Here is a 10773-nt window from a genome sequence, read left to right on the forward strand (position 1 = left end):
ACAGACAAGTCCAACCCAGGGAGCTCTCTCTTACTGATTCTCACTTGTTCATGTAACATGAAGATAAAAAAAAATTATATTCAAAACCAGAACTGACTAAACTGACTATAACCACTTTCACATACTAGATAAGTAACATTTTTATATAAGGGGAGATGATTCTTTTCTTTGGATTTTTTTATTGTTATGTTAATCGCCATACATTACATCATTAGTTTTAGATGTGGTGTTCCGTGATTCATTGTTTGTGCACAACACCCAGTGCTCTATGCAGAATATGCCCTGTTTAATACCCATCACCAGGCCAACCCATCCTCCCACTCCCCTCCCCTCCAGAACCCTCAGTTTGTTTTCCAGAGTCCATCGTCTCCCATGGTTTGTCTCCCCCTCCGATTTCCCCCCCTTCATTCTCCCCTCCTGCTCTCTTGTTCTTTTTTTTTTTTTCTTAACATATATTGCATTATTTCAGAGGTACAGATCTGAGATTCAACAGTCTTGCACAACTCACAGCGCCCACCAGAGCACATACCCTCCCCAGTGTCCATCACCCAGTCACCCCATCCCTCCCACCCCACCCCCCACTCCAGCAACCCTCAGTTTGCCTCCCGAGATTAAGAATTCCCCATATCAGTGAGGTCATACGATACATGTCTTTCTCTGTTTGACTTATTTTGCTCAGCATAATACCCTCCAGTTCCATCCACGTCGTTGCAAATGGCAAGATCTCATTCCTTTTGATGGCTACATAATATTCCATTGTATATATACCACTTCTTTATCCATTCATCTGTCGATGGACATCTTGGTTCTTTCCACAGTTTGGCTATTGTGGACATTGCTGCTAGAAACATCGGGGTGCATGTACCCCTTTGGATCCCTACATTTGTATCTTTGAGGTAAATACCCAATAGTGCAATTGCTGGATCATATGGTAGCTCTATTTTCAACTTTTTGAGGAACCTCCACACTGTTTTCCAGAGTGGCTGCACCAGCTTGCATTCCCACCAACAGTATAGGAGGGCTCAAGGGGAGATGATTCTTTTTAAGGAGAGATTGCTTGACAGGCTCTTTGGGAGTAGTGAGACTTCCCCACAGCATGTATTACAAAAGGGTGCCAAATTGTTCTTCAGAATTAAAGGGTAGACATGTGGATTATCTGAGATTGTGTATAAGAGAGAGTAAGAAGTTTGGAAATGCTGGGGAAGAAGACGGGACAGGAAAGTCTGAGACAATGTAGCTAAGTCCATAGCCCTAGGGAAGTATGGACAGTGAAAAGTCACTCATGCCTGGGACTGGCTAAGAATATACACATTTAATTTTAATGTTTGTCCTGTGCTGTAAACCCCACCTTCCATTCTCTCCATTTTTAAGTAAAGTTCTGTCTTGTATCAATGGCTTCTGGAGGAGTGAAGGAATAAGAGCTATGGCCGGGTGGGGGCAAAGCTGCGCAGCCCAAGGATAGCAGCTGCAGAGGTGAGATGCCACATATAAAATCATTAAAGACTAGAATAAGAAAACTGAACCAAGGGCACCTGGGTGGCTCAATTGGTTAAGCGTCTGCCTTTGGCTCAGGTCATAATCCCAGGGTCCTGGGATGGAGCCCCCAGTCGGGCTTCCTGCTCAGTGGGGAGCCTGCTTCTCCCTCTGCCTCTGCCTGTCAGTCCCCCTGCTTGTGCTCTCTCTCTCTCTGTGTCAAGTAAATAAATAAAATCTTAAAAAAAGAAAAGAAAACTGAAGCAAGAGGAAATTAAGAGATATGCCTCACCAGTAATTCTCAGCTATTGGAATGGTTACTGGGTTTTTCATAGTACATGAGAAAAAGCCAAGTTGTATTTAAATATTAAAGAGAAGGGGGATGCCAAAGAGTTGGGGACACCCAGGTAGCTGTCTATGGAGGTCACACAATTTTAAGCCAACTTTAATTCATCTCTTAAGTCTGTGATAGTTTCATATCTGTAAACATTAACTCCTCTACCAGATTATAATCTAATTGGGGGAGCAAATTAATTTATAATCTTTTAAATCTCTACAATTGCTGCCTTAGGTCAGGTGCTCAATAAATACCAGTTGGATGGCAGTAAATTAAGTTGAATTAAGAGACTGTTTTTCACGATTACAAGAAAGCTCATCAAACATTATTGTTAGTGTAAGAACACCTACAGAGTCAACCATTTTTAAAGCGTGTATATTACTTTTTTAAAGACTTTTAGAAAATTATGTTGAAGGGTGCCTGGGTGGTGCAGTTGGCTAAGCATCCGACTCTTGGTTTAAGTTCAATTGTGATTTCAGGGTTGTGAGATTGAGCCCTGTATCAGGCTCCTTGCTCAGTGCAGAGTCTGCTTAAGACTGTCTCTCCCCCTCTGCCCCTCCCCACTGTGCTCTCTCTCCCTCTCCCTCTCTAAAATAAATAAATGTTTTTTTTAAAAAAGAAAATTATGTTGAAATTTATGTAAAAAGACAAATGAAACTGTTATCAGAATTCATATAAAATAGACTGTTCAGAAAATATTTTCCCCTTGTAATGAAAAGAGAATAATCGTTAGAATTTACATTTCTAGCTGTTTGCATTATGGTTCAGAGTTTGAATAAATCATGAACTAAGACTCCTAATGTTGTCTTTCTCTGAATGTTATACAACCAAAGAAGTTATATAAGGAAGGGGGAAACGTTATTTTATTCAACTTACAGCCTATCCTTGTTTTCAACATAATAAATTAAGTCATTCTATATGTAAGTAATACATAGTTAAGATATTTGAAGGCTTATAACTCCTACCACTAAGAAGTTAGCCTGTCATTTTTTTAAAGGTTTTATTTATTTATTTGACAGAGAGATAGAGGGCACAAGTAGGCAGAGCAGCAGGTAGAGGGAGAGAGAGAGAAGCAGGCTCTCTACTTAGTGGGGAGCCTGACAGGGAGCTCCATCCCAGGACCCTGAGATCATGACCTGAGCCAAAGGCAGATGCTTAACTGACTGAGCCACCCAGGCGCCCCTAGCTTGTCATTTTTAAACTATGATTTAAGGTAGTAATATATATGATTTTATATAGGTATTAAAACCTATAGAATATAACTTATATCTAGCCCCAGAGATGGTCTCAGTGAATATATATCTGCTAGTGAGATCAATTCCAACTTTCAGAAAGGAGAATCAAAACTGAAGATGGTTGGAAAGCTTTTATTCTTAGAGTATGATGGGAGAAATGTCATGTACTTTAACTTCTGTTTTCTCTCATGGCCTCTAAACTTGATTTGGAAAAGTGGGGGCTTTCTGTAAAAAAAAAACAAAACACCTAGTTTTTAAAGATTTTATTTATTTATTTGAGGCGGAGGGGAGGAACAAAGGGAGAGGGACAAACACTCTGAGCGGAACATGGAGCCAGACATAGGGCTCTATCTCAGGACCCTGAGATCAGGGCCTGAGCAAAACCAAGATGCTTAACTGATTGAGCCACCCAAGTGCCCCTGTAAAAAACTAATTTGGTGAGTGAATCTGAAGAAGTCAGGTGTGGCAGAGGTTAATAGACTTTAGAGATTTGTGCTTATGGGTGTTGAAGGGAGGAGGGGAGAAGCAGGTAAGCTGAAGGTGGGAACTTCTAAGATGATTCAAAAAGTGGTATTTCTCAGGAAATTCCATTTGAATGTGATGTCCAAGACATTTTGGACACATTCCCTGGAACTCCTAGTCTATATAAAGTGCTCAAGAAATATCATTCATTTATTTATTTGTTATCTGAAAATAGATCATCAAATTGTGTTGAGAAGCACAAATATTCAAAATACAAAAATATTAATTAGTAACTGAGTGTCAATAAAATTAATGCCCAATCAAATATCCCTCTTTTTGTAACACCTGTATTGGTGTTAATCCACATCTTTGTCAATCAGTGCCTTGAGATTATCAGACGTATATGTAATTCAAGAATACAATTCAGTTTGATGGAAAAGTGAAAGCACAAAAGAGCCAAGCTTTCCAAAGTGACATGGGAGAACTGCTTGACTGTCAAATGGCCCAAGAAATGTGAGGCTTAGATCTGAGGAGAGGAGCAACATGGTTTGCACATGATGGGCTTTCAACAAGGAATGATTTGAGAACCATAAGATTAAGAGGTGAACCTGGAAGACAAGTAGCATCTTTGCATCTGTGATATGAAATTTAGATTTGGAGGATAGAACGTGTCATAACACAATTTCCATAGAAAATACATATTTCTCAACAGATCAAGGAACACTTGATTCATTGTTTATTTGTTCTAAAAACTAGTGCAAAATTGCAATTATGACATGAATTTTTTAAAGATACAAATTAAACCAACTTCTTTTCATTATTCATACTTTCAGTTTTCAAGACTGAAGTTTAATTCATCTCTCTTCATGATGTAATATAAAATTTTTCATCCCCAGTTTAGGCAGACTCACTTAAATGATTTTTTTTTTTTTTGTAGCACTAATTATCCTTGGATTCAATTGTGCATTTTTCTGGTTTAGTTTCTTTTCTAGAGCACTATTGAGATAAAAATTGAGTAAGAGATAAACAATTTCTTTTTGATTAAAAAGATATATTACATATTCTTTAGAATTCTTCTATCATAATAGAAAGGAATGTGTTATGCTTAATGTTTGAGCTACGAGTCAGAATACATGAGTTTCAATCAATCATTTATTCATTTAGTTGTTATCTGAGTAAGTGCTTACTGAACACAAGGTAGTTCTCTGTTGCTGGCCTTACAGCAGTGAACCAACACAATCCTACCTGGCTCTTCCTCTTCATGCTCTCGGGCACATTCCCCTGGCCTCTAACACTGCTTATCAGAGAAATGAAAGGAATCATTAAGTTCCTATCCAACTGTAACTTTCTCTTGTTCCATTTAACTCTGACAAAGATCCTATTCTAAAATATGAAGTTAATGAAAATATAGTATGGCTTCCCCCCCCCCCCCCCCCCCAGTGCTTCTCACCTGCATATTGGTAACTAGATTTTTTTTCCCTCTTAGATACTGCTTCTTAATACATGCTTCTGACACCTGGACAGTTCATGTACTATATTAAATTTTATTAATCCTGGCAGATCATTATTAGCTATATTGCTCTTAATTAGCTTCTCACTTTGTTATAAGCAAAGAGGCCCGATTACATGGGGGCATAACTATACTTGTGCCCCAACTGTCAAGTCAAGAAAGCGGCTGTTGGAACAAGTCAAGCAAAGCAATGATCACGGTGTGTTTTTGTGAAACCTGGTGCAGAGCCTTAGAGGGTGAAATATTTTAATATGTCTAAAGATGTCTTCTATATCCCATTACATTTGAGGTGAAACATGCTATCAGGATGTGATAGGTAGGTTTTTCTTTTCAGATCCTCACTGATCTAGAGAAAGCGTCATCTGATGTGCCCTCTGTGCCTTTAAACACATTAAAACAGCAAAAAACAAGATCGGTAACCAAAACTGTAATTATGATAATTAAAACGCTTGCTATTCAAAGAAAACTTTCAACATACATGTGCTTAGTCAGGCATGTGAGTTCCTCTTTCCAAGGCCAGCTTTTCCTTTGATTCTCTGAATCCCATGCCCTTCTGCCTCCTCCATGCTCAGTCCATCCAATATCCCGCCATTGGCTTTCATGTTCAGTAGCACCTGCTTCATCTCATATATTTTGTCTGTTCACATTCACTCAAGACTTTTTAAAAAAAATGTCTTTTATGTCTTAAGCACTGCATGGAGTACGTATCCATGAAAATGAAAATAATGACATGTGATCAGAATAATCATTAACATTTCTGGGGCTTTTCACACATTACTTTGTATTATTCTCACAACAACACGTGTGGTGGGCATTGCTTGTATGCCCTGACTACAGATAGAGATGCACAGAAAAGAACTTGCTAGTAAGGTGTGGAGTTGGCATTTGAACTTAGTTCTTGAGACTGCAGAGCAGTGTGGTCTGGGCCCTTAGGGAGGCACAGCTAAGTATAAGGAGGCAGACACAAAACAGCCAAGTAGAATTCACGATCAGTTAAATAATGGAAATACGTACAAGAAGCCATCACAGTTTAGAGGAGCTAGAGATAAGATTTTACAGAAGAGGTGATGCTTGAATTGAGTTTTGAAGAAAGACTAGGACTTTACAAGGATAAAAATTTTATTATTTCTCCCACAAAAATTTGAAATCCTATTTGACTCCTGTAGTATATTGATTGTATTTTTGGACCCAGTTAATGGCTTCCCTGTATCTATACTCTTTGCTCTGTAACTTTTTTAGTCCTCTCCCACCCTGATCGCCAGCTTCACTGTGTAATTTTCTTGGGTCAGTGAGACCAAACATGATGCAAACAGTCTTCAAAGCATTCTGCACATTTATACTCATGCTTTTATTTCTTTGCCTTTCCCATGAGGACATACCCACACCATTCGGCTAGAGGATGAGACAGTGGGAAAGGCAGAGTCAGCCTTGTTGTCCCAGCGAGGGTCCTGGGTGGAGGAGAGAGCCTGGCAGAGAGCCTGGCAGATGCCTGAGTCAGCCTTCCTTCCCCTCCGCCAGCCTAGCTCAGGTAGCTGACCTGTCTAGCCAACCCATGAACACATGAGCAAAAATAAATGTTTTCTGTTTATTGTATGTCACTGAGGTTTTATGATTCTTGTTACACAGGATTATGGTGGCAAGAGATGACAGATATAACTCCTGTCTGTAACTCATCTCCCAAATCCAAATCTCCCAAATCCAAGTCCAGTGATATCCATTGTACTTCTGTGATATCACCTCATGCACATTTCTGTCCTTTTCAATTATCATTACAACTATTCTAGATAAATTCCTCATTGCAGGTATATCGGGCTACTGTAATAGCCTATTATCTTGTCTCCTTGCCTCCAAATCTTTCCCCTTTTCAACTTAACCTACACAGAAGCGATTAGGCATTTTCCTTAGAACAGAGTCCTGCTATTGCCACTCACCTCCTCAAAACCCTTCAATAGTTTCCTTATTTCCCTAACAGCAAAATCCTTAGCATTCAGTCCCTCCACACCCATCATCTGGTTGCACACTTTCTTCTAGCTTCCCCCTTCATTCTCCTTTTCCCTTATCATGCTGTGCTTCTCCTCTTTGCTCTCTGACATTTATCCAAATGCAATTCCCTCCATCTAGAATTCCCTGCACTCCATTTCCAGACATCTATAACTTACCATTCCTACATATCTTAAGATCTCATGTCTTTACCCCAGGAAACTTTCCCTGATTCCTAATTCTGAGTCTTCCTCACATCTTTATCCCACTTCTAGGATTCTGATCACTCACTCTTTACCACTCATTTGTGTATAGGACTTGTGTATACCACAGTATTTGTTTCCTATGGGGCCAAAACAGAGTACCACAAACTGGGTTCCTTAAAACAGCAGAAATGTATTCGTTCACACTTCTAGAGGCTGGAAGTTCAAAATCAAGTTGTCGGCAGGGCCATGTACCCTGTGAAGCCTCTGGGCGGGCGGGTGGGGGGTGGGGGGGTCTGTCCTTGCCTCTTCCAGCTTACAGAAGCTCCAGGTATTCCTGGCTGTGGTGGCATAACTCCAGTCTCTGCCTCTGTCTTCACATGGTGTTCTCCTATCTGTGTAGGATCTCCTACAGATAGGTGTATCTCCTATCTGTGTGCTTCTGCCTTCACCTGGTGTGCTTCCTGTGTGTGTGTGTCCAAGCTTCCTTCTTAGCAGGACACCAGTCACATTGGATCAGGGTTCACCCTAATGACTTCATCTTAGCTTGATTACATCTGCAAAGCCCCTAATAAAATTACATTCCTAGATATTGGGGGTTAGGATTTTGACATATCTTTTTGGCGGTGATGGTTGGGGGACACAACTTAACTCATATACAAGTACACTTGAAGGCAAGCACGAAGTCCATTTTTAACTTTATCTTTGTACCACTCTGACTAGTAAAGCTCTCCCTGGGCAGAGTGCCTCTTTACTTTGTACCTGCTTTGCACATAACATTTGCTCATTGTTCAGCTTTATGCTGAACTGAATCAAATTGTTTACCTAAACATATTTGGAAAGATCATAAGAAATATCCCAAGGCTGCCAAGAAGGATTTATTAAGAATCAGTAATACGTGAGGTGTCATAAAGCCTCAAACTTGGGGGTGTTTATTAATCAACACATTTTAAAAATCTCAATTTGGCAGAGAAGAGAGTCCTAAACATGCCACCAGAGACTGGCAAATTCAATTTGGGGAGGTCTGAGTGAGGGAAGAAAATAATTATCAGTTGAATATACTTTCAGATGGGTTAATAAATTAGCTAATTTGGAAAATTAGGTTGAAACTCTTGTGTTCTCTTCAGTTTTTAAGTAGTAAACTTTTAAAGAGAACATGGAGGCCTATCATGCCCAGAAAGTGCTCACATGGGGATCAAAGCGATGAGGTTATAAAACCCAAAACGTCCAATAGAGAGTAGCCAATGCGCCTGTTAGAGTCAAGGGATATGAGGACTCACTAATCTTTTCACTATCTTCTTGGGAAGAGCAACAGTGGTGGCACCACCTCTGTAAGCAAAGGCCAAGAAAATGGTGTCTAGATGTCACAAGACAAATCAGGATAAGCACATATTTTCCATATTCCAAACTGTCACCACAGGAGGATGGACAATTCAAACTGCTGCGCTCCCCAGGAGGCAGTTGGTCCAAAGATGGCCGCACAGAGGGCAGGGCTGCGAGTTGATTAACACGCAGGGTCTTGGCTCACAGAATTAAGTTTGCTTCTGGTTACCCATTGAACAGCTGGCTTTCCTCAACCAGCATGTTTATGGGAGTTTGTTGAAAGAAGACTGAGTAGGGGAGGGAATGATAGGCGAAACTAGAAATTGTAAAGAAAAAGTGGTACAGTTTAGTGGGGTGAGCACAGATTTAGACTAGTGTTTGGGTCTGGGATCTGTCACTTATGAACAACAACCATGAGCAAGTGCTTTAGTCTCTCTGAACCCCACTCTTCTCATCTGTAGACTGGAGACAGCACTATTTTGTAGGAATGGGATTAGAATTCAGTGAAAATACGCACTTAGAATGCTTAACTCTTGGAAGGCATGCAATAAATAAAATATCATTCTATTGGAAACAAAAAAGTCAAGGCATTTATTTGTCATTTATTGTGGAATAATACTGACATCTTTTCCTACTTTAGGTCCACATTTTAGAGTAAACAGCCATGATGATTGACAGTTACTGGTTTTACTTGTAAAGTAGAGGTGACTTTTTACTTTAATTGACATGCAAGTTGAATAGAAACTTGGACCTTCAAGTTTAAAAAAATAATAATTGGGGCACCTGGGTGGCTCAGTCGTTAAGCGTCTGCCTTCGGCTCAGGTCATGATCCCAGGGTCCTGGGATCGAGTCCCGCATCGGGCTCCCTGCTCAGCGGGAAGCCTGCTTCTCCCTCTCCCACTCCCGCTGCTTGTGTTCCTGCTCTCGCTATCTCTCTCTCTGTCAAATAAATAAATAAAATCTTTAAAAAAATAGTAAGTATATTGAAACTACAGAATAGTAGCAGCTAGAGGTACAATTTCAAATTATGCAGGATCACAAATGAGAACACTAGCTCCCTTAGATGATGCTTATTGTATGTCAGACTCTGCTTCTAAGACCTTTATATACACTCATCTATAACTCACTCAAATTCAACATGAGCTTAGTTAATTTAATATACAACTGCTGGGGAACTCTAGCAAGCTTATTTGATGAACTGGAAAGTATGTTCTGGGTTCTGTGTCTGTTCAACCTGGAAGCTGCTACTAGATCTGGGCTTGTCAAACTTATTCTGTAAATGAACAGATGGTAAATATTTTGGGCTGTGCAGGTTATATAGTCTAACTATGTAACCTTGCCATTGTGGCTTAAAAGCTACTTTTCATAAACAAATAGGTGTGGCTCTTTCCAACAAAATTTTATTTGGGGGCATTGAAATTTGAATTTTATACAATTTTTGAATGTCACAATATATTCTTTTGATTTATTTTCAACTGTTTGAAGGTATTTTAAAAATTCTACTTGGCGAGCAGTAACAAAAAAGGCAGCCATCAGCTGGATTTGGTCCAGGAGCTTTTGACAAATCCTGTGTTAAACGAGCAAACATGGATATGTTAACTAACCACTTATGGAAAAGACTACATTACATAACCCGAAGTAGCACAACTTTTCCTCAGGTGTCAGCCTTTTCCTTTGCCTCTGTAATCATGGAGCTTATGGAATTGTTTCCTGTATCTAGTTAGACAGCAGATCTACTCAAGTTAGTCTTTCATACAGGAAGGGAGTATGAGATTCGGAACCCCAAACACATACATGCAGAAAGGTCAATTTCAGTACAAATATGTCCTCTATAACAGAACTTTCTTGATACCTCAAAATCCTTTCTTTAGGCATTGAATGCTCAGTCCTGAGCAGTTAGGATTATCCCTCTGCCTATTCTCCCAGCTTGTATCTAAATTCTGGAAGACTACATAACACTAAGGCAAAGCCCCATGTATAGCACTTAGTCCTTTTGTGGCATCTATCCATGCTTGCATCTGTTAAAATGTCATGGTCCATGGTCCAATGACCATCCATGGTCATTGTCAACCCTCCACGATGATACGTCGGACACCCCATTTCCTATCTTGTCTGTAGTGATAGCTGTGATTGTTTCTGCGTCCTCTTCATCTGTACTTTGAGGCCTCTTAAAGTTCACCACTCTTTCTCATTTAAATTGCATCCCCACTTGGGGCTTGTGAAGCGTTGAACTGTTCTACAACACTACAC

Source organism: Mirounga leonina, unplaced genomic scaffold, assembly GCF_011800145.1.
Source record: "Mirounga leonina isolate KUSES-001 unplaced genomic scaffold, KU_Mleo_1.0 Mir_437, whole genome shotgun sequence".
NCBI lineage: Eukaryota > Metazoa > Chordata > Mammalia > Carnivora > Phocidae > Mirounga > Mirounga leonina.